Genomic DNA, 22,870 nt, shown 5'->3' with positions numbered 1-22,870 from the left:
TCATCAGGCCGTCCTGAATGCCCGTATTGACACAAAGGAGGGAGTTGTTGGGGCAGGAAGGGAACATGGGCTCACACAGACTGAGCAATGTCACCACAGGGTCAGTGGAGAGTGAGGCTCTTGGTGCATGAGTCTCTCCCTGGTGCCTCGTTTTAGGATGTGGATGGCACTGGTGTGCCTGTGAGGGCTGCTTATGTCAGATGATGTCCAGGGTGAATCTGTGCCCAGGTGTTAAAGCAGCATTGGACTGACAGACCCATCCCTTCATTTTGCTTGTGCTCACTGCTAGAGTTTTTTGCTAGGAAAGGTCTCATTCTCAGCCCTCTGTTAGGCCAGGGGAGGTGGTCTCGTAGCTGCGCCTCTGACTGGGTTAAAGGATGGCCTCGGGTAGCAGCAGGATTTCTGAAAGTGCCCTGCAGGCTTCATCTCCTGGCGGAGACTCCCTGCGCCCTTGGTCCTCCTCAGCTGCAGTGCAGGAGGCAGTGCAGCATTGCCCGGATGGTAGTTTTAACTCTTTGTTACCTAAAATTCAGACAGTGTCCAGGCACACAGCAGCAAATAAACCACTGGCCCCTTTGTACAGAGTCACATCCTTCATGTTGCCCCTGCTACTAGAGTTAATAATGTTGTGTGCAGCTCCCCAAGCACAGACTGGGAATTAGGGAGTGTAAAGCGTGCCTCAGGGGGCTAGTAGCAGCAGTGAGTGTTTGGAGCTGGGTAATGCCCACTGGTGCTGCGTGAACTTGCTGTCAGCTAACTGTATAGATAGTGTTCAGTCTCGGTCAGCAGCAGGGCTGTAAACTGAAACAAATAGCTCAGTCCTGATTACTTTTTCTAGAGGGGATGATGCAGAAGGAAATTGAATTCAAAATTAACTTTGAAATAAGCTCAAAGCTTTTTACCAACCACTTAGAACTTTAAAACATCTGATATTAACAAAATAACCTATTTAAAATAATGGTAAACTGCCATCTGCTGGTAAAAAAGTAATGCACATAATGAACAAGCGGACTTTCAAAGTGATGAACAATTCTTTTGAATTTGACATGCTACAGTCAAATATATACATGACATGGAAGCTGCATATATTTATTTTACTGTTTTTCATCTCCATTTGCATTTTCATATAGAATATGCTAAACAGATGCCTATAACATAACTAACTTTAACGACAAGCACAGAAAACCAAAGACAATAAGAATAAAGAATGAGGACTAATAAAAGCAGACGAGCGATCAGGATGGTGACAGCCTCCAAATGTGTCCTATTTACATTGCTAATACTGAATCACAAGCACTTCCTTTTTTAATCCCCCTCATAGACCCTCCTGTATGACCAGAATTGTAGCACTGAGAAACATCTCCTGGCTTCTTCAATTTGATTTTTGTATGTGTGTGGTTCCTTAGCCAAGCTTGTAAATAGGAACTGGGTCTTTAATTGTTCCTGATTTAAGTAGGTCATCTTCACCAATACACAAATCTCTTGTCTACTTGTAAGGCAGGTCAGCTATTGAAAGGATATGGAAAATACTTATTACACAGATATGACCAGAGAAAATAATTTAGCTAAGGACCACTCCCAAATTATATGGCGTTACACAACCAGTTTCCATAAATCACAAGTATGAGTGCACTACAGGGGAGAGACTATCAGATTTCATGTTTGTATAGTGCTTACCAAGGAGGTGTGCTGAGCATGACTGGGTCCCTAAGGTGTTGCTGCACTATAAATAGTGGTATTAGCGTGAATTACCTCCAGTGCAAATACCAGGCCACTTGCCTTTTTCATATGCATGCAATTTTCTTTTATGATTGTGGTTATTCCAAACATAGCCCATTGTTTTAGCAAACTGATCTTGTCATAGGAAATGTTTAAAATGGGCAAAGAAAAAATAGGTCAGTTCTTCCTTTGAAATCAGAGAGAAGTGTGTATTTGTAATATTTCCCAGGTTTATTTCCTTGGAGCAGGTTTGGCAGGTATGAGAGGAAGTTAAAGATTTATTTTTGGTGCTATGTACCAGATGTCATACCTGCTCTTCTGAGACAGTTGCTTTTATCTTCAGCAGTACCTGCTCTAGTAGCAATGAAAAAAGTGACTCGAATCCCATTTAAAGCATGTAGTGTGCACTGTTCGCATGCCAGTAAAGGAAAGGGAAGGCTTGTTTGGGAGACTCCAGGCAGAGTCTTTATGCGTCATCCTAAAGCAAACATGTTTGTATCCCTCTCAGCAGTGTTTTTGCCTGTTCAAAGAAGTGATGAATTAATGTGCCCAAATCCAGGGCTTGCGACCCCAGCAGAGGCTGAAGGTCTACAAAGATGTCCAGTTTGAAGTGCCTTTGTATTTATGGGGTCTCCACATGTGGCTTGTTTTGTAGCATCCAGGTGGTTGTTTGTAAAGGACCATTTCTGGGGAATCTGTGGTGCTGTGCGTACTCCATTCACACTGGTCTTAATCAAACACTGCTCAGCATCTTGCCTGATGAGGCCCCGCTTGGTGGCAGAGGAACATTAAGAATATAGGGCCAAATTCTCAGCTCAGGAAAACACCACAGCTTTTTTTGACTTCTAGTCTGTGGAGGATCTAGCGTGTGGTGTGTGGTCACAGAAGCACATACACCCTGCTCTGGGCCCTGTTTACTGAAATGCTCCAATAGCAACATAACATGATCAAAGGGAAACAGTGCCAGGGGAGCAGCGGTGCCCATGGATACCTGTTAACAGGTGGGAGCTGAAGCACACAGTTGCCATCAAAGACACTACTGTCCTCTGCTTTGCTCTGCAGTGCTTCAGTCTCCCTGCTAACAGGACTCTGCCTTCCAGCTGAAGCGTGACTGACAGTTGAAATAACAGTCCCAGTTTATTCCAGGTGTGCCACTGACCTGTATGATCTATAGGAAGGATAAGGTAAAGGCAATCAAAGCAACACGCTCCTGTAGCCTCTAAGGGCTATAAAAATGGAAACATGGGAAACAAGCTAGTAGATATGTGAAGGAAAGAAATGAGGATGGGAGTTCACTGTTCCCTGCTAATAGGCTAAATCAGGAGTTCAGTGAGACTGAGATTTGACCCAACAAGAGACAGGAGATGAATAAGAAATGATCAAAAGATAGAGCTGGTATTTCCTTCATGTTATGCTAGAATCACTCTGTTCAAAAAGTCTCCTGAACCATGGAGAGCTGGGGCGGGCAGGGTGAAGAGGTGGGTTATGGTGATGGGAGGGTATTGTCATTACATAAATTGGAGCAGTTTGGGTCTCTTTAACTGTTTAATGCCATATTCCATTTGTCTTTTCTGGGCTTATTTTGCTGTGGGATGGGGGAAATAGTGCTGACAGCATAGCTGGTTGTTTGGCTGTTTCCTCTCTGTGTTTCCAGAAAATTAAGCACTGTGTCCTGCCTATGCTAGGTCAAAGGTTTGGCAAAGGGCTTTTGATGGGTTTGCCATCCTTTTGGCCAACACTTAATCCTGTTTCCTTTTCATACTATTCCTCCTGTACTAAAATGGAGTGGTGAGGCCAAGTAACAATAAAGCTACTAGTGGTTTACCAAGGAGCAGGAATACCATTAGTCAGTGGCCAGTTTCCAGCAAAGTATAGTTCTCAAGATGAATTGAGGTCCTTGTCTTCTCAAGGATTACTGCATGGTGGACTCAGAAGTGATACCTAGCAGTTAAGTGCTGTTCAGAAAGCAATAAAACATTCATTTTAAAAATCAAGAAGCATGAAATAGATATTATTTTACTGGCACAGAGAAGGGGGAAGGCTAAGACATCATGTAATGGCTGCACAGTTGTTAGGTTCTGTGAATATATTGACATTTGGAGACCTGTGGTATTCATTTGAAATAAACAACGAAATAAGACTCATATGCTATATGCTCGTCAAAGCCAGGCGTAGCAATGAACTAATACGCTTATCAGTCAGGCAGTGTATATGGAGATACTCTGCTTTCACACTGATTGCAGTTGGGCCCATGAAGAAGCCAGGTGATTAATCTGCAGGGGCTTCTTTTTTCTGAACTGTTAATGTCCTCTGTTTCAGAGCAACAGCCCATGGCTCATTAAGCAGGGAAGATTTGAATGCAAGTGTGAAGGGCAGCACACAAAGATTCTCCACACATCTCTGGTTTGAGCCTTGGAGATTAGAAAAATTGAAGTATTGGAGAGTTTGTCCTATGCTGGGGCTGAACCAGTACTTTCTGAAAAGCAATGGTACTGTTAGAAAATATTTATGTATTTCAGTCAACAGGGATAAAATCTAAAGCCACAAGGCTGTTGTAAGGTGGTAGTGGACACTTGGTACTATCCCAGAAATGCACAGCTGCCACTTCAGCTGACCTGCTGTGAGAATCGTGCTCTTTTTAAGTCTGTTGCTCCATTTCTTTGGTAATTACATCTCTCTCTCGCTGCGTTCTTTCCACCCATACTGTTGTATACTCTGGCATCGGATGCTGAGAAAGCAAATGGGGCTGCTGAGTCCAACTGCCTCAACAGAAATGCAACAAGGGAAATAAATACTAACTCTGAAAGATTTTGCAATATTAGATTAATCTTAAGGGGATCATCTTGAGATTATTAGCCACTGTTTATAGTCTGTGTTGTACCTGTTTGTAAAATTAATTTCTGTCATCAACTGAAATATTTGAAAACATGTTGATTTAGGGAGAAGATTTTTCTGACAATATGGTATTATGTAAGCATTAATTAATTTATTAAGCCTGGTAACTTTCTTGAGAAATAGGGAAGTATTTCAACATTGTTTTTACAGATGGGGAAACTTAAGGCTCAGATGTATAGATTTAGATCTGCATATTCTAGTGTCTGCTAACTAGGCATTTGGCCCTGCTCATTTGCACTCAAGTCTTCTCCTTACCTGTATTCCTGGTCATGGAGCAGCTGTGTCCTATGCAGCTCCTGGCACCTCTCTGATTGCATCCTGTGAGGAAGTCCATGCTGGGAGGGAGGGTAGCCTGAGGATGTGACATTGTGGAAAAGGGGCGAGGAAGATAAGTGAACAACTGTCTTGCTTCAGGCTGTAAGAAAGATGTGCCAAGGTCCCATTTTGAACCTGGAACCAGGAAAGGAGAGTGGCTGCACAGGAGGGAGCAGACGAGGCTCTGTGCTTCCACTCACACAGGTTAAGATCAGACAAGCAAAGACAATAAGCCAATATTGGGAATACAGGCTAGAGTTGCAAAATCATGGGCCCAATCTAATAATTTATTGGCTCCAGGAACAGAAGACTGTTGTAAACTGTTGTAATTATCGTGGACAACAAGGTCACTGGAAACGGGAGTGCCCAGTATGACAAAACAAAACAAGCCTCCCCAAAAGACCTCTCAGTCCTATGGTGCAATCTTTCCCTGCTCTATGGGCTGCCCTAAATGTAACTATTATATTATTAGATATTTACCTGTGATCTGGAGTTCCACTGGGCTGTGGAGATGCAGTGACAATGGGGAAGGATTGAGGATGCTTGTGAGAAGGGAAGGCAAGCAGGTTTCAAGGATTTCTGTGCTTTGCTCTCTGCTGAACCTCTACTGTTTTTTTCTTTATTTTTCTCTCCCATTATGCTTTAAAGTTCTACTATAAACAATTAGAGGAAATTTAGCAATAATATTGCCTGTGGAGGCTAGGAAAGTAAGAATACATTCTACATCACCACTTCCCTTTGTTTGTCTTTTTTATCTTGTTTATCTTTGATCAGCTGCAGATGAAATAACCAGCTAACTGATTTCCCATACAGGGCTGCCACTCATGCTGATGAAACTCTGCTGACATGGGAGTATGGTCTGTAGCAGTCTAGCAGTATCCATTTCTTATTCCAATACACTGACAGGTCACTCAGGGAGACTAAAAACTCTATTCTGAAGTGGAAAAGAAACTGCAATTTCAATTTTGTTTTGATTTGAAATTTTCCAGCTACCTATCAAGACCAAATCCTTGAACTATTTACTTAGAGTAACTGAAATACCCCTATTTGAAATAGTGGATATGCAAGATTTAGCCATTAAAGAGTTGGGGTAAAATTAAAATCCCCTTCAATAATAACTAAAGTCGGAGAAAATCTTTCAAGAAAATTAAACACTTGATCAAAAAGAGAGAAGGGTTATTGTCAAGAGCATAAAGATTAAACAGGAGAGTTGTCTCAGAGAATAACCATCAATGATAAGTAGCAGGCAGTTAATAATATCCCCTCAGGGATCTTCTTTTACTCATGTAGGTTTTTGGACAAATACAATATTACATTTCTTATAGTTAAAGCGTGAGAGAGCTTCGTGTCATTCCAGAGTAGCAATAAAACTTCAATGGAATAAGGACAACTGGAGAGGTGGGGAAGAGGGTGACCCAGAAGCTGAAACAGTGGGGAACCAGTGACGGTTCACTGCAAATAACTCTCCTTTTTAACCCTCAAATTCTGAGACCTGTTCTCAGTCTCCCTGACATGCCTCTTTTTTCGTATCCAGAGCACTGTATTAGTGCTGAGGTTTTATATGGTATTGCCCCTTGTTACATAGCAGCTGAAAATGAATGAGAGACCAAGTAGACTAAGGGTGTGATTCCATGTTGTAATTAAGAGCTGGTTTAAAGCTTGAACATGCAAATAGTTGAATTAGCAGAATTAAAGGGATGGTAATCTGCAGCCAGGGGAAGGCACATAGGGTGGAAAGTATGGGGGCAGGAGGGTCTGGAGAACTTCTCAAGCCAGCTCTGCAGCTGGAGAAACTGTAACATGAAACAGCCCTCTTGATCTCTCATTTTTCTTCTCTTATTCTCTCCTCCTTTGTAATTACAATAATAAGTCTTTTTGTTTCTTAACCATCTTGTGGCCATTGCAAACATTTGAGAATTAATGCAGTTCTCACACATGATGCACATGTTCTGCATGTCCCCTTGTGTCCCTCCATTTATTCATTTATCATGTACACACAAAATTCCCATAAAATATTAATCTGAAATACAAATCTCTCTTTGCATCCTCAGAGCATTTGCATATAGTAATGTTAACGAGATTATTAATTCTGCATGCACAGTCTGTGGACTGCACACAGGGCCAAATTTTTCTCAGCAACTATGCTAAAATCAGTGACAACTTCAGAAACATTATTTTCGTATTAAAAATGATGAGTGGAAAGTGACAGTTTCCTAGAACTGACGTATTGTCCTTAAAACTCAAACAAGAGGATTTGAAGCTTAGTTTTCAATTCTTCCTTACGAGAATTCCTCTGTAAAAGGAATTTTATACTGCACTGTATTTCTGCCCAATGGTTCCTAATAGATTAGTACAGTCTGGAAACAAAGGGATTTTTTTTTTTTTAACAGTGCTGTAATCCATGGGGAATCTGAACATTTTGCCTTTCCTCCTTGTTGGGAACATCAAGAGTAGCTACACTTCTGTCAGTTGGGGCTAGGTTGCCCTAGAAAGGGCAGAACATGCTGGTGCAGATGGACCAAAAATAATTCAGTGAGGCTGGAGAGAGCATCATTTTCTCGGGGTAACAAAGAGTGAAAACTGTCTGAGCAGGCGCTCGGTGAGATGGAATTGCCAGGAGGATTCTCCTGTGGTGGGGAACATCCCTGCACCTCTCTCCTGGCTGCGAGCATTGGCAGGGTAGGGCTGTCCTGCCTTCCACAGAGCCGAGCCCTTAGGGCACCTGTGGAAGCTGTGGGGGGTGGCTCTGGGGCAGGGACACATCTCCTGGCCTAGGCTTTACTCTGGAGGGAGGGAGGGAAGAAGGAAGGGGAACAATGTTGTCTAGGCCTGATGGTCTGCACTGGCCTGCTTGGATCCTTCACCTTCCAAGGCAGGCTTAAGACAAAAAGTAGTACCAACAATGAAAGATGGGTTCTTTGGTCTGCACCCAAATCCCACCAGGCACAGAAATATCAGCCATGTTACATACAACCCTTCCCCATGTTCCGTTCCCCCCCTAGCAAGTCATTTTGTTCTCGGTGGTGGATTGGTAAGGGGTTGCATTTCCCTCAGTGAAACCTGCATCACTGGAGGTTTCGGAAAGATTTTTACTGGGAAAGACCCTGCAGCTGAAGTTGGACCTTTCCTCCTGCCAGGACAGGGAGAGGTGAGAGGTGGTTGCCAAAGCAAAGTGGGTCCCTCCTGCCAGGTGCCGCAGCCCTTGGGGGCAGCCAGGGCTCTCGGGAGGGAGCGTGTAACGGGTCCCTGGTTGCTGCTTCTGGGCCTCACAATGCTCTGTCTGTGCTGCAGGAAAATCAAAGCACTTCTTCATGTTTCAGGAAACAATATATGTTCAGTTTGACTTTATTTCTCTTCTGATATTCAAATTTAGATGTCTGTAGTTTGTGAAAACAGTCAGTGCTTTACTGTCTACAGGAACAATGCTGTTGATCCCTCAACTCCTAACTGTAAAGTATTCATTTGATCATACAGCTTTTAAAAATATTATAAATGAAGAATGTGAGACAACCTTCACAGCTGGGGTTAAGCAATTCCACATGCTTGCTGAATCAGGGACTAAGTTGTTAGCAGGGTCTTTCAGGACTGACTGGAGATCCATAAGAAATTGTCTTGACTTAACCAAGCCATCATATTTCTCTTAATCACTACTACTACATCATCTTTCTTCTTTCACTTCCTTATTATTCATGCTTAAATGAGAAACATCTGTTTCCATTTTTCACATTGTTCTCTTATGTGAGTAACGATATCAAACATCTTTTTTTTTTCCTGCACTGTGAAAGAATAAATTAGTGTTAAGTTTTGTGAAGTGCTTTAAAACACTAAAGCAAAACATCTGTTTCAGCTGCAGGTCATTAAGATGAAAAATCCTAGTCTGTGTGCAGTGCAAAACTGCCAAAAAATTTATCAGCCCAAGCGCATTTCTTCACCTGTCTTTTACTATAACAACTGAAGATGGTGAAAGGACAGTAAATCTTGTCTTTGGGGATGGAGCAATTAAAAGTGCTCAGTGCTGTAATCCACAGCAGTACCTTGTAGTAATGAATCCTGGTCTGACTGGAGACGCCTGGAGGTTGCTCCAGTGTCATAGACTTCAAGCTCAGAGTCCCCTTGACCTCCACATTTTACAGCCGGGGCAGCATTCTACAGGATTGCCTAATTCCCTGTAGATGTTTGTGTTACTGAACTTCAGCTGAAAATCCCTCCCCCTGTTCCCAGTCATTTAAGATTTGGAGATTGTTTCCAGGGCAGATGGCCAGAGTAAAGCTCAACTGGCGAATCTACTTTGCAGGTGAACTGAGATGCTCTTTATGTGCCAAAGCGCAAATGTAGATGTCTTGTGTTCCTCTGTTGATAATGATCTTCTTTGTAAAGTACTTTGAGGTCTAGAGATGAAAAGCCAACAACTGCCTGAGAGCTTGGCTATTAATAAATGAAGTAATGAATATTAACAACAACTGCATTCACTGAATTCTATAGGAAATGCCAGACTTTTTGGGCAGGTCCTGACAAGCAGGTAATAGCTTACTCCTACAAGAGGCTGGGTCCACCCTCGTTTCCCTCTGTCTTTAATTAAAGGGTCCAGATCCTTCCTAAGTGTAAAGGAGGTGTTCAGACTCTGGCAGGAATGGACTCCAAAACTGATGGGCCTTTTCTAGCATCTTAGGAGGAAATACTTTTTTGTTCTTCCAATCTGCTAAAGCAGCAGCCAGTGTAGTGTTTAGCAATTCTACTGCACTGTGTTCACACCCGCACTGGAGCAAATTAGTGAGATGGTTTGGGGTCTCTAGCAGCCCTATGCACTTTTTTAAAGAAGTACTGTGGCCCCCATTTCACTTAAACCCTGAATTTTTTGAGACAGGAGTCTGTATGTGTGTTGCTCACTGTATCTGTTCACCTGCAGCTCTCCCCACCCCCAGCTTATGAGCATGGTTTCCTTTTATGCACTGCTCTGTCACAGCTTGGCAAGTTTCCCAAGACGATCCATACCAGAAAGGAGAATATGGCTGCTGAGCGGCGTAGACAGGAGAAATGTCTTATGTAACAGATTCATTTAAATACTATGAAATGTTGAGACAGGCGAGACATAACTGAAAGCAAAATGCAGCCCTTAATCTCTAGCATCAGTTCTTCTGCTTGCCCTCACCATCATCAGCATCTAATAGTCACTCACTGTCTCCATTCACATCTCCATCTTTTTCAAGAAACTGCCTGCGGCAGCATGTACAAACAGCTTGGCAAGCGGTTTTAGGGGCAGGGTTTCTATTTTTTTTTTTTTTTCCTAATTCCTCATGAGCATTTCCCCGCTAATATGCCTGTGGCATCATTAGGTGTTTAATGAGAGTGACGTTGCCTGAATATTATTGTTTTTATAGCTCATTTTATTTTGACAAGTCTTCAGGTTTGTGGCAGTTTATAGTGTGCAGACTTCTTCCTATATCTGACTTTTAGAATTTGTAGAAATATTTATCACAGAGGTATCGTCATAAAACCTGAAATAATGAATTGTCAACATTCATTATGTTCAAGTGCAATATATGTTCAACACCACAGTAGTTTAATGACATCAATTAATTATTTTAGTTTATTTCTTTTGTATAACTGAAGCATCAGGAATAGTCCAATAATGGCCGCATCTCTGATAGCAGTTCAGTGTAGTTCTGCAGATAAACAATCCTGTTTGGCTTCTTTTAGCAGCTCCCTGAAAGACCAGTGTGGACTCCAGCAGGTCGTGGACCACAGTCTTGTTCCTCTTCTTCCTCACATCCAGAATCTTGATCATTATATGTTGTGCTCAGACAAAAAATGCCACCATTGTATCTGCAGAAAACAAGACTGCTAAAATTGTAAGTCTCGAACAGATGCATACAATGTCATTTTATCCCCTGCGTTTTGTCTACATGTTGGCTGTGCTGCATCCATTTCTTTACTGATTAAATTAAATGGATGCAGTTTTTGTGTACAGACAAGACCATAATTCTTACTTAGGAATATGCCATCTTCATTTACCATGTCATGTGGATGATCAATGCTAAGCAGTGCATTTTTTCAATAGCTGTGTCTATGCAAGAAAAATGGTGATATTTTTAACACACTAACTAATGCCCATTAAGTTCTTACTTTTATATTATCTTCCAAGTGATTTTAACTGGTTTAGGATGCCGGTGCACCTTTTCTTATTGCCACAGTGGCAGAGCCTTTAAAACAACTAGCTGCTGTCATGAATTTAGCTTGCTTGCCTTTACTAAGATGAGGAGAGTTTTTGGGGAGAAGGACAGTGAAGGTACTCTTGCTGCTTCCTTGTGTAATGTGTGTCCTGCATGACAGTAAAGGGGAAGAAGCTGCATGTCTCTGCAGTCCCTTTTCTCCTCCCACCACATGACAGCATGACTGCATAAGCATTTTCTTTTTGGGATTCCCCATTGCTGGTTAGATGCTATAGGCCCCAGAGGTCTATGCCTGTGTTCCCAGCACAGCTGCAGCCAGTGGAGCTGCACAGCCCCAGGAGCAGATGATATTAACAAAACTGGAATTGTATACATAGCTACTGTTTCAAATGTTCATATCCTGGCTTCCAACATCTCTATTTTTATGTCCTTGTTTATATTTAATAGCAGTTACAGTGGTTAACTGGCTTTATTTTGGAAACCTTGACATTTCTCTTGCCAGTACTGAAGCTGTGAAGATCAGAAACAAGGATGTGCCTTTTTACTCTGTTTCTTCTGATAGGTTTTGTCATTTGGCAACTGTTGTTCTATTAGACTTTGCAGAATTTGGACAGGATTCTGATCTCCTACAAAGTGACACACACACTTATTAGAATGCAGGAGCAGGTTTGGGGCCTTTTTTCTGATACACCATGCTGAGTGCCATGCATGAGAAATTAGAGTCTGTCTGTTATTATGTGACCAAACAGCTGCAGGAACTTCTAGTGAGTGCTTTTAAATAGTAGTAGAATAAAAAATGAAATAATATTACCATAAAGCAGAATGTAAAGCACAGACTCTCCTTCTGCAAGTCTCGCAGGCTCTAGAAGAGAATGATCAAATCTAGACCAAGCCAGCCCTCTTACACTTACAGTTCCATTGAAGTAAAATAAAAAATAAGAAGACATTTTGGATTCTTCTACAAGGTCTTTCATGATAGTTCCTATTTCCATAGTTTTTAAACCCAGCCCAGCATAAAGAAAAAAGAAAATTGTAATTTCTAAATTAAATGAAACACCAGACATGAGATTTTTTTCATTCACTGCCTCAAAGGCATATTTTTTAAAATTGTATAACCTTTCGGAGAAAGGATCCCGTGGTTAGGATGCATTGCAGTTGACGTTGATACATACTACATTTTATATTAGGTTATTTTTCCTTTTAGGTGCACAGGTAATCAGTCATATGGCATTTCCAAATAAGCAGTGGGGAACTCCCCAAGCCATTTAATTTTCCTGCTCCTCCTGGGAAATGGGATTTGTTCAGTCAGCCTCCCTGCAAGTAAAATATCTTCATGCCTCTCAGAACAAAAGAACTGCCAAATGTAGGGGGGCCAGCTAGCTTTGTCCTTCTGTCCAGTAGAAGTGCTCCTGTGCTACCATTAAGGCTTTATTGCCTGAGCATTGTGTGCCCTCTGGGGCTCCCTGGGAGTGCTCCAGCTAGGATGCTGTGGGGGGATTCCTCAGAAACCTTCTCTGTTTTCCCCACACGCACACATACAGTCTGGACCATACCCACTCCTCAGTGCCTTTCCCTGGAGCACCCCCGTACCTGTCCAACAGAGCCATATGGCTTGGCCCTCACGCTACAGCTCTGCACATGTATGTGTGCCATACCTGCCCAGACCTGTTCAGCACCATCGGGCCTTGTGGCCTTCTGTTTTACAGTGATGTGCCCTCATTGCCTCCCCAGGCCAGGCCCCTCCACCTGGCCCTGGGCTGCCATCTGCAAGCACTTTGGACTTCTCACAGTCTTCCTCCACACTTGGGAGGCCCCAGCTACAAGCCAAGCCTTTCTTGCTTCTGTTAACCCAGAGGAGGATCAGCCCCCTTCCTTCCCAGAAGGAAGAATGACCCCCTTCTCCATATTGTCTGCAAAGCAAAAGGAGAGCACTACAGAGTCTGTTTCTTAAGTGAAGGCCTGAGTGGGTCATCTCAGAATGGACTGAGAGTCCACAGAGGCGCTGGCTATCCCAGGGAGGGGATCAACAGGCTGCTGCAGCAAGATCAGGAAGGGTGGTGATCAGTAGGCTTTTTACATAAAGGTAGGGGTGTGTAGGTTGCAGGTATGTGGCACAAATGTGCTGATATCATGAGTACTAGAAAGGCCTCATGTGGTATTCTGCTGATGTTGTGGGATAGATGTGCCTCATTTGCTGTGCCATGCAGATGTGCCTAAGAGACCTTGAGACCTAACACAGCATGTAGGGGCAGCCCCTGTGCAGCTACCTTGATTCCCAGCATCTCTGCATTCAAGGGCTCTTCCACTAGCTGTTCCCCTCAAGCTGTACTTTACAGTGACCCTTTTCAGCAGGAGGACTATAGAAGGGCCAAGGTTAGCATATGCCTGGGGTTAGAAATGGCGGCTCCATGTCCTGAATGTTCACCATGATTTCCAGCCCTGCCCTCTTGCTAACGTCAGGTATCAGCCCCCTGAACTACTGTGGAGCACTATGATCTCCTGTTGGTGGGTCCTACACAGCAAAAGCAGTATGTCCTCTCAGACGGCATCTTCAGCCTCTCTGCTCTCAGCGTGCGGGAGAGCTGTTTGATCAACACAAGCTTTGACAGTCAGGCATCATTAATTTTCCACAGCCTATTACTTGAAACTCCTGAAAAGACAAGCTGTCACTGTTCCTCATAGCCCTTGCTGGCCTGAACTGCCTGCTGCACTGTCCTGCTGCAGCACAGGAGTGCTGCATGCCTTGAGCCACTGCTCTCCTTCCTTGGGCCTAGGATTTAAATTCTGTGAGAAAAAAAAGAATTCTCAATATATAATTGTTTCTTTTTAAAGGATGAGATAAACTATAACACATTAATGATAGAAGTGACTGTATACAATTCATGCTTAGTGAGTATCCATTGTCTTAAATTAATCCTAATAAGCACTGTTTTCCCCAGCATGTGCCATTTTAACAGTCATTGTGAAAAGCTGTGCTTCCTAATGTACTATCACAAATGTGATGAAACCCTCCTCTTTTAGAAAGCATAATTGATAAAATGTGACAAAAACATGGTTGTTGCTTATTTGTAAATGGGATACTTTTAGAAGTACTCTCAGTCTTACATTGATTGGGTTGAATGACTTGCTGATTAAGACGTCTATATGAAATATTAAACCACCATTATCTGGCTCCTGTTAAGATTCAAAATCAGGATTCTCTTTTGTGCAGAGTAAGTAAAAACTGTTCTGCTGTTTTAAAGCAGAATATAAACATGGTAACTCAAAGCCAGAGGTATATTTGAATGACAATTCACACCTTATTTTAATTTTAATATGCTTGGGATGGAATTAAAAACACATCTGATACACTAGTAAATAGATTTGAGTGCTTCCTGAGACTATTCAGACATAGCTTCTTTTGCTGAAATTCCCAAAATGAAACTACTCTGCTGACTATTTCTGCTTTTACAGATACCCCATTTTTACTCCATGAATTATCTGCATGGTCTAACTAAAAATACATTTCCAAAGCCTCACCTGAGTCCATTTCCACACACTGACCTATGAACACATTGTTGGAAACCAGAGCCAAGGGATGTGAAACTGGGACAAATTTTAAAAGTGAACATGACTGTTCTTCTAAGTTTCTTCATTCTTTCTTTTGTCTGAGAAACCTCTACGCAGCATGCATTCCAGGATACTGAAATAACTATTTTACAGTTATTTTAAATATGTGGATTTCTATTAGTAGGAAAATTGGTGCTAGAATTTTCTTTCTTTGAGCCTGGTTGAAAGCTCATTAAAGTCTTTGCAGCTGTTTCACTGAGCTTATAATGAGACATTTTATGTTCCTATGAGCTTCACACTAAAAGCAGTAGTATTATAATACAAGATCTGCCTGCAAATCCCAAACCTAAGACAGTATTTCCTGAATGGGATAATGGCAAATGAACTGCTGTTCAAAATAATTCATCTGAGAGTTTAGGCAGGATGTGATCTGGAAATACTGGATGAACAAGAAAGAAGCAAAAGTTTTAATACAGCTTTGATCACTGTACTGAAGATACTTTTTGGCAGATGAGTGGTAATGAATGTGGCCAAGCTGAGGCGTTAGGAGATGCTTCTCCTCTGTTGGCATAGAGAGGGACCAGCAGGGATGTTGGAAAGAAAAAAGTTACTGGGTAATAAAACTTGCATCATAATAATCCTAGGTTGTACCTTGCTCTTTTCATTTTTGTCAACCTACCATGCCATATACTGATTCTGTACAACCACAGAATCTGATAAAGAATTTTTCAAATTTGCTTATTAACTCTGAGACTGCGTAAAACTATCACAGTTTTATATAGTTCTTTTCCCCCTCCTTTTCAGGATTCAATTACAAAGATGTCTGTTTTCATGCCCTGAAGATACATACTTATCTATACAGTACAATATACTCTAAAAAGGCTTTTGTAGTTTTTTTTAAGCTTTATCTCTGATGTTAGAAAACTCAGCTATATGCATAATTAATTGTCTTGATCAAAACCAAACTCCTTACAATTAAGAAACAAACAGAAGGTACGGCATATCAAACAGACTTTCTGCTGCTATGATCTTACCTAAACACAAAATAAGCTCCTCAGTACTTCCCCATTAATAGTAATAAAGTGCTTTTTTGCTTTCTTTACTACTTCTTTAAATATGATTATGTCTTCCCATACACAAACCTCTGGTACTTTACAAACAAACTTGAAACTCCTGAAAGGATGGTCTGTCACCTGTTCCTCATAGCGCTCGCTGGCCTGAACTGCCTGCTGCAGCAATAATAATAAATATAATAAAGACTTACATAATTGTTTGTGTCAAGCATAAGGACAAGAGGGTATATGTCCATCAAACTTAATGAAATCACAATTGCTGACGTGGCAATTGCCTACCAGGCAGAACAGTAGGAAGTTGTGGGGAAAAGAAGGCGGTTTGAAATCCTGCCTGGTATGTAGTTAAACTAATACACTGGCAATGACGCTGGCAACTGAGAGATGCTGTTCATTTTTCAAGTGCTGCTAAAACATATGGCACTTGCTTATAAACGCAAAGGTTTTTGGTGAACATGTCTTCACTTGGACCTTTGTCCTGACACCTCCATCTGGCCAGATGACTTTGAAGTACAGAAATGGTGGAGGTTGGCCACCAAAACCTTTTCCTTTTTGTGAGGGTGTTGAAATGGTATTGAGCTGAGGAAGGTGACTTTCCCCATGTTGTGCTACCTGTGTCCCTCACTGGGACATGCAGAAGTCGAAAATTTGGAGATGGAGTGTGCATGAAAGGATTATGGCCACTAATTCCCCACATTAACATTGCTCAGGTCTCTAATATATGCTGTAGGCATGGGTGTGACCCTAATGCTAGTCACACAGGGGGGCGTAGGGAGAAGTGGGGTGTGACACTAGAAGGAGACCAGAACGTGGCACGCTACAGGTCTAGTGTGATTTCCTTCTCATCAGTAACAATTTACCAGCACAGGACAGTCACGGCAAAGGTCAGGCATGTGGTCAGTAGTGGTAGGAGCTGGACTCTTTTAAGCCCTGTCCTCTACAGGGATACATTAAGGTTACCAGTTTGACACCTGAAACAGGGAACTTGAAATTACAATCTCTGTCTATTCTCTGTGTGACATTTTTGCACTATAATGTGAACTGAATCGTCAGACAGGGATAAGCAGAGCTCTGATAATTTATACCTATTATATCTAGATCCTTTCCATCATCTATTGAAGGCCAGTTTATTGCCACAGCTTTCTTCCTCTCGCACTAAATTATAATTCATCAACAGACTCCGGAAGAAATTTGTTATGGTTCTGTTGCTGATAGCATATTTTCATATATTAATACTTCCTGTGTGTGATGCAAATGGCAGCCCTCCAAGGCAATACATTGTTATTTTTAAGAAGGTCAGTGCTATAATATATGGTGTTATTTTCCTACAGTAATCTGCTTTCTTGTGAGCTTTGAATTCTGCCAGACTTGAGCTCAGTAAGTTCAGACATGAGAGATGTCAGATCCTCCTAAAGGGAACAAAGATGTAGGCTTAACTACCATCTTTGTAATGTGGGATGAATTAGAATAATGCAAGATAAAAGAAAGTAAGCATAAAGACCAAGGTTAATTAATTACTATTGATATTTAATCCAGGATTTGTTAATTGGTATTGTTTATTATGGTGGTACCTGAGGAGCAGCTAAGAATGGAGCCTCGTGTGCCAGGCAGACAGTGCAGCCCCAGCAGCTGCTCCTCTCTGATCAGCAGCAGATGACAATAACACTCCTTACTGGTGAGACTGAAAACAGGAGACAACTGTGGGACGCTGGGTACGGAGCTGCTGCCCTCCTGACAAAAGCTGTTTTGTAATTGCTAGCACCGGCCTAGCCAAGGGGAGCAGGTCTAAGCAACAGGCACAGTGTTTTCACACTGGTGCCTATGGACAGAAGCCTCGCAATGGGGAAACAGAGTGCCAGTTACCTTTATTATGTAATGTGGGAAATATTTTCCTAGCTGGCAGATTTAAAACACTTTACAACAGTACTACAGTTCTAAAGGCAGTTCACAGTGGCAAGCAGTAGTATTTCCCTAGGTAGAGTTTCTAAATATCCTTCTGTTGCAAAATATTTTATTTCAGGACTAACCTTACCTTGGGATCACTGTTAAGAAAGCCATAGGTTTTAATGGCAGATGGTTTTAATTTTACCTATACATTCTTACCGTTTTACTGGTAATTCCAAAAGTTTAATTGATACTGACAAAGATGACTAGAATATCTTGATTTATAGCAGAGACTAAATTTATATTATAAATAAAATATTTTTTGTTCTGAAAAATAGACAAGACTAGACAATCCTCTAATTAACATTGACAACTGTATTTCAAAAGAGGCTGTGACACAAGCAAGCCAACAAAACGTGAATCAACAGCTCAAACAACAAAAAAGTTAAGAAAAGTAATTTTTCCTCTTTCAGTTTTTACAACATTGAAATAAATCAAACTGCTCCAATTCATTCCGTTATTAGTTCTTCTAAAATTGCAATGGAAATGATGTTAATTACTGTCTGTTGAAACAATCAGTACATTGAGTTCCTAAATTTGTTGATATTGGTGAAATGAGTACTGTATCTTTGTAAGAAAGGCCAAGAAACCAGAAACATCTCTGTAGGGTGAAAAGAAAAACTCTGTGGCAAGTTGAGCAATAACACACAGATATCTTTCACATCATGTTTCTGGGGCCTTGTTTTTGTAGTTATGAGGGTCTAAGAGCAAAGACAAGACAAACTTTATAGGTAAAGGTAAGATATTTTATTAGAACAAACATCTTAGCTGAAAAAAAAAAAAAGGTATTATGTCCTGGGTACTCAAAAACTGCTCAACTTTTTCAATTTATAGTAGTGGATTTAATAAAAGATGCTACTTTTTCCTATAAAACCCATTTTTGTCTGAAATTCAGACATCAAGGATCATTTCAATTTTGAAAATGTTATGGAAGACAAAATTTTTTACCAAAGGCTACAGTATAAAGATGAGATCAAAGTAGTAAATGGAGAGGGGAAACGGTTGGGATAAATAAATGTATCCATTACATGAGTGCATTGCTATTTTGAAAATCATACAGGCTTAAATTGTTCTACAACTCAAAACTGTATAATTTAATCTTTTATCTGTTGTTGTTTTGGTTGCTATATACAGGATAAGCAGAATATTTTGTTATTGAAAGAAATGTGTCAAGTGAAAATGAAATTTTGAAAGAATGATGCATATAGTGGCTGTATTTCCATGGTGAAGCTTTTTGCATAGAGTTAATGAAGTGCTTGGGGTCCTAGGGAATAAAAGGTGCTATATAAATGTAAGAAATTATCATTAAAAAGTTTTTCCCTCCAGGCATTTGGGATTTTGCTGTGTGTGTTACAAGGAGGCATTTGCAATCTTCTTTCATTCAAAATGCTTCAGCTTAGACCTGCTCCAACTCTCCCTCTGCAGCTTCAGCTACAAAAATGTTTATATCAAGAAACCATTTCTAAATTGGTTTCAGTTAATCATATTTTTGCTGCTAACATGAAAGAGCCTGCCTTGGTTTAAGCTTTTTATAACCATGTTGAAGACCAGGAGGAACTAGGTAGCAACCTCCTCTCAAGAGGTTTTCAAATGCTGCTTTAACCATTATTAGGCCTTGTCTGCATTGGTGGAGAAATAATACAGGACACAGCCAGAACTCCTGGAAACAAAAAGCCAGCTGTGCAATATCTGGCTTAATTTTCAAGAATCGTATCGTATGGTCCTTTACTGGCCGCACATTTCACTGATCTTAGAGAGCCTCACTGGAGGCTGGTCTTAAAATTTCTATTTCATGCACACATGCAATCCCAATTTTGCATCATTTTGTGTATATTTCTCAAGTCTTCTTTATCCAACATGCAACCTTTAAGATCGTCTACTTCTTTTCACATATTATAAGCATAAGCGGCAGAGCTGGTGGAATTAGAAACCAAAACAATAGTTCCGACACCACTGGACATAATCTTTTACCACATTGCCATTTTGATGAAATGTTGCAGTTATGTGCTCCATGAATTCATGCCAAATGTGGATTTTTCTTTGGATTCACCGATTGTGTGGACCATAAGCATTTTTTAAAGAGTCCACTACTGCTTATGGAATTGGGCCTTTTAGCTCAAGCAGTAGGTTGAGGGATTAAACAAAATGCTAGGTATCTTTAAACTCTTAATAAAATTGTGAGATTTGGCAGCATTAGAACTAAAGTTCAGATTTCCTTATGCTAACCATTTTACTTGTTCACAGATTGATGTGAAACATAGTAAAACACTGCATCTTCTATAAGTTAGTGCTTTTACAAAATTTGGTGTTTTCCTTCAACTATTAATTGTGGAATTGAAACAAGAATTGCTGTTGCTTAAAAATTATCTGCTAGGGGACAAAATATATGTAAGTAAGAGTGATTACCTTAAAATAATTGGGTACAATAAAATATATCATATTCAGCAAGAAGCATAGGAGTAGAATTAATATTTGCCTTTTCATGTCTTTATTGTTTGTATTTTGGTTAGCATGGAGCACATATGACCAAGAATCTTAGAAGAAATCTGTGGATTGCATGAGATTATCATGTTTCTTGTGTTTAAGAGCAGTGGAAAACTGTCCATACATGCTCCAAAATATCAGAACTTGATTATATAAATGTATCTTTTCAGAAAACAAGCATAATTCTCAGAAGAATAACATTAGCACTTATTAGGGGACTGAGTGCTTTAGGGTACTGTTAATGAAATTCATAGCCTTTTGCCTGTGGGCTATCAGTTTGAATTCCGTCTAACTCAGTGGAGATTAAAAATTGGCCTATTTAATGGCCCTTTAGTCATCTCTAATGAGATGAGTTTGGTGGGTCTCAGTCCCATAATGTATTCACACTGCCTTCTCCTAACTGGCAAGCTCCAGAGAAACCCAAAAATTTAATGGATTCTGGGGAAAATTAATCTCTAGTACCATGAAAAAAACAAAGAAAAGCAAAAACCTTGATTCACACAAGTTACATGAGCACTAACAAACATGTTATTTTTAAATGTGGAATTTATAGTGATATACAAAGTCTATAAATTAGCAAATTAGCTGAGCACGCGACGTGTTGCCACACAGCTATACAGAATGTAACATGACAGACTCCCAAAGGGGATATCTACACCTGTGCGTAAGATCACACCAACACATTAAATGTTTAAATGTCTCTGGGATTAATTTCTATCAGAAAAATATAGGATCAGAACAGATATCTGGATAGTAACTGTAGTTATAGAAAATGATGCTGGAAACAATGATTGCCTCATCTGCCTCCATTACTTCACAGCAGAGTCTGATCTTTTTTTACAGATATTTAATTTAGTCTTAAAAAAAAAGTTAATGGTGTTTCCAGAACCCTCCAGTGAATAAATGCCAGTTTTATTTATCCATACCATAGCAAAACTTTTCCCAATGTCTAACCTAAATTTCTTTCAGTGCAGTTTGAAAGTGTTAGTTTTTGCTCTGTCTGCAATGGATTTAGTGAACAATGTATTTTTCTCCCCATAGTCTTTTTTTTTCTAGACTAAAAAAATCTCAAGCATTCCTATTTTCAATTAGGGTCATGTCTTTTAAAAATGTTGGGGTTTTTTCCTTCCTTGTACTCGCTTCTACTCGACTTTTTTGAAGGAAATTTTTCTTGAAATGCAGAGCCCAAATCTGAACACAGTATTACAGCTGAGGCTTTGCCAGTATTAAATATGAGAATTTCTTTGTATGTCCTAGATGTGAAAGTTCTGTTTACACATCTCTCTGTACCGCAGCTTTTTTCACAACAGTGTGACATTGTTGACGTACGTTCAGTTTGTGATGTACTCTGATCTCCCACCCCTTTTCTGAAGGCCCAGTCTGTTCCCAGTCTTGGAATTGTTATTTTCCTGCTTAAATGTTGAAGTTGGCATTTGTATTTATTCAACTGCGTCCTATTTCTGCAACCAGTTTGTCAAGAACATTTTGAATTCTTTTCTGGTCCTGTAACATGCTCCCAGCTCTGCCAGTTTGGCATTGTTGGCAAATTCAATCAATGTAAACTGTCATTCACATAATTAGATTTGGTACCAAACTCAGGACATACCCACCTCCAAGGAACCATATTTGCTATGTGTCACAGCAAAGCATTGCTGATGTAGTTTTGCACCACTTGCAGAGTCATTTCATTATATGTCTTTTACTTGCTCAATTAAGAGTTCTCTGAGATGGTGTCAAAAGCCTTACTTAAGTCAAGCCACAACAGATCTACTACTACTCCCATCCAAGGCCCGTTATACTGTCACAGCATGGGATGAATTTGGCTTGATAAGATTTTCTTGACAAATCTATGTTGGCTGTAACTTATCACTTCATTAGGCACCATGTACTTAAAGATGTGTGATTATTTGCTTCAGTACTTTTCTGGGAATAGAGGCTGGAATGATTGACAGTTCTTGGCTCTACCTATTCCCCCCTTTTGAATTATATGTGCTGTGTTTTTCCTTTTCCTCTCTCCTGAAATCTCAGTTGTCTTCGTGAGCTCTCAGTGACGACTGCTCACACCTCTAACGTTGCCTTAATCGACTTCTCACTCTAGTGTGAAATCCTCTGGGCCTAGCAAATCTGAAGAAAAAAATGTAATTTATCAAAGCAGTCTCTACACGTTTACTATTCTCCTCTGAGTCCCTGCCCTTTTGAATCGAGGTTTGCCACCAGAAGCAGTGATCCGAAAAAAAAAATGGCACCGAATGCTTCTACCTTCTTGGTGTCCCCTCATAGCTTCCCGCCTCCCCGAACGGACTGACAATCCCCGGGTCGTCTCCTCTCGTCGCTCCTGTGCTCTCAGGTTTCCTGTTCCCCTCTCACATCGTTCGCCAGCCGCGGCTCGTCGCAGGAGCCTGCCTATCTCACTGGCACGGCGAGCGCCTTCGTACAGCTCCCGAAGCACTTGACCTAGTTTTCCACTTTCTGCGGGAAAGGCACCGCCAAGCAACTGGCACTCCGACGTTCCCGCTCCCGAGCGCGCTGCGCGGCTCGGCGCAGGTGAGGGGAGGCCGCGCCGGGCGGCCGGCAGCCTCGCTGGCAGTCTGCCTTCTGAAGGAAGGTCTTCAGGAAATCGTCCTCCCGCCTGCGGAAGGCATTTCCTCCTTGCCCTCAGAGCCCGGCCGGCAGCGACCCGCTGGGGGTCGGCCTGCGGGGCCGGGGCTGCCGCCCGCCCTGGGG

The 22,870-nt window shown here is 41.2% G+C and overlaps 1 protein-coding gene across 8 annotated transcripts in view; it reads left to right on the top strand.

Moving 5' to 3' along the window:
• ZNF644 (zinc finger protein 644) overlaps positions 1 to 22,870 on the top strand; it is an 81,580-nt gene that overhangs the window by 5,952 nt on the left and 52,758 nt on the right. For 4 of the 8 annotated variants that reach the window (XM_010582625.1, XM_010582622.1, XM_010582623.1 and 1 more), the window contains exon 3: positions 10,627 to 10,778. The exons of 3 other annotated variants lie outside the window; for them this stretch is intronic. The gene's annotated coding sequence lies outside the window, so the exon portion shown is untranslated. The remainder of the gene's footprint in view (positions 1 to 10,626; positions 10,779 to 22,870) is intronic. One more of the 8 variants, XM_010582611.1, reaches the window with a different exon arrangement.

This window comes from Haliaeetus leucocephalus, unplaced genomic scaffold, assembly GCF_000737465.1.
Source record: "Haliaeetus leucocephalus isolate CR32 unplaced genomic scaffold, Haliaeetus_leucocephalus-4.0 Scaffold848, whole genome shotgun sequence".
NCBI classification, from domain to species: domain Eukaryota; kingdom Metazoa; phylum Chordata; class Aves; order Accipitriformes; family Accipitridae; genus Haliaeetus; species Haliaeetus leucocephalus.
This window is presented reverse-complemented; position numbering and strand designations above follow the sequence as displayed.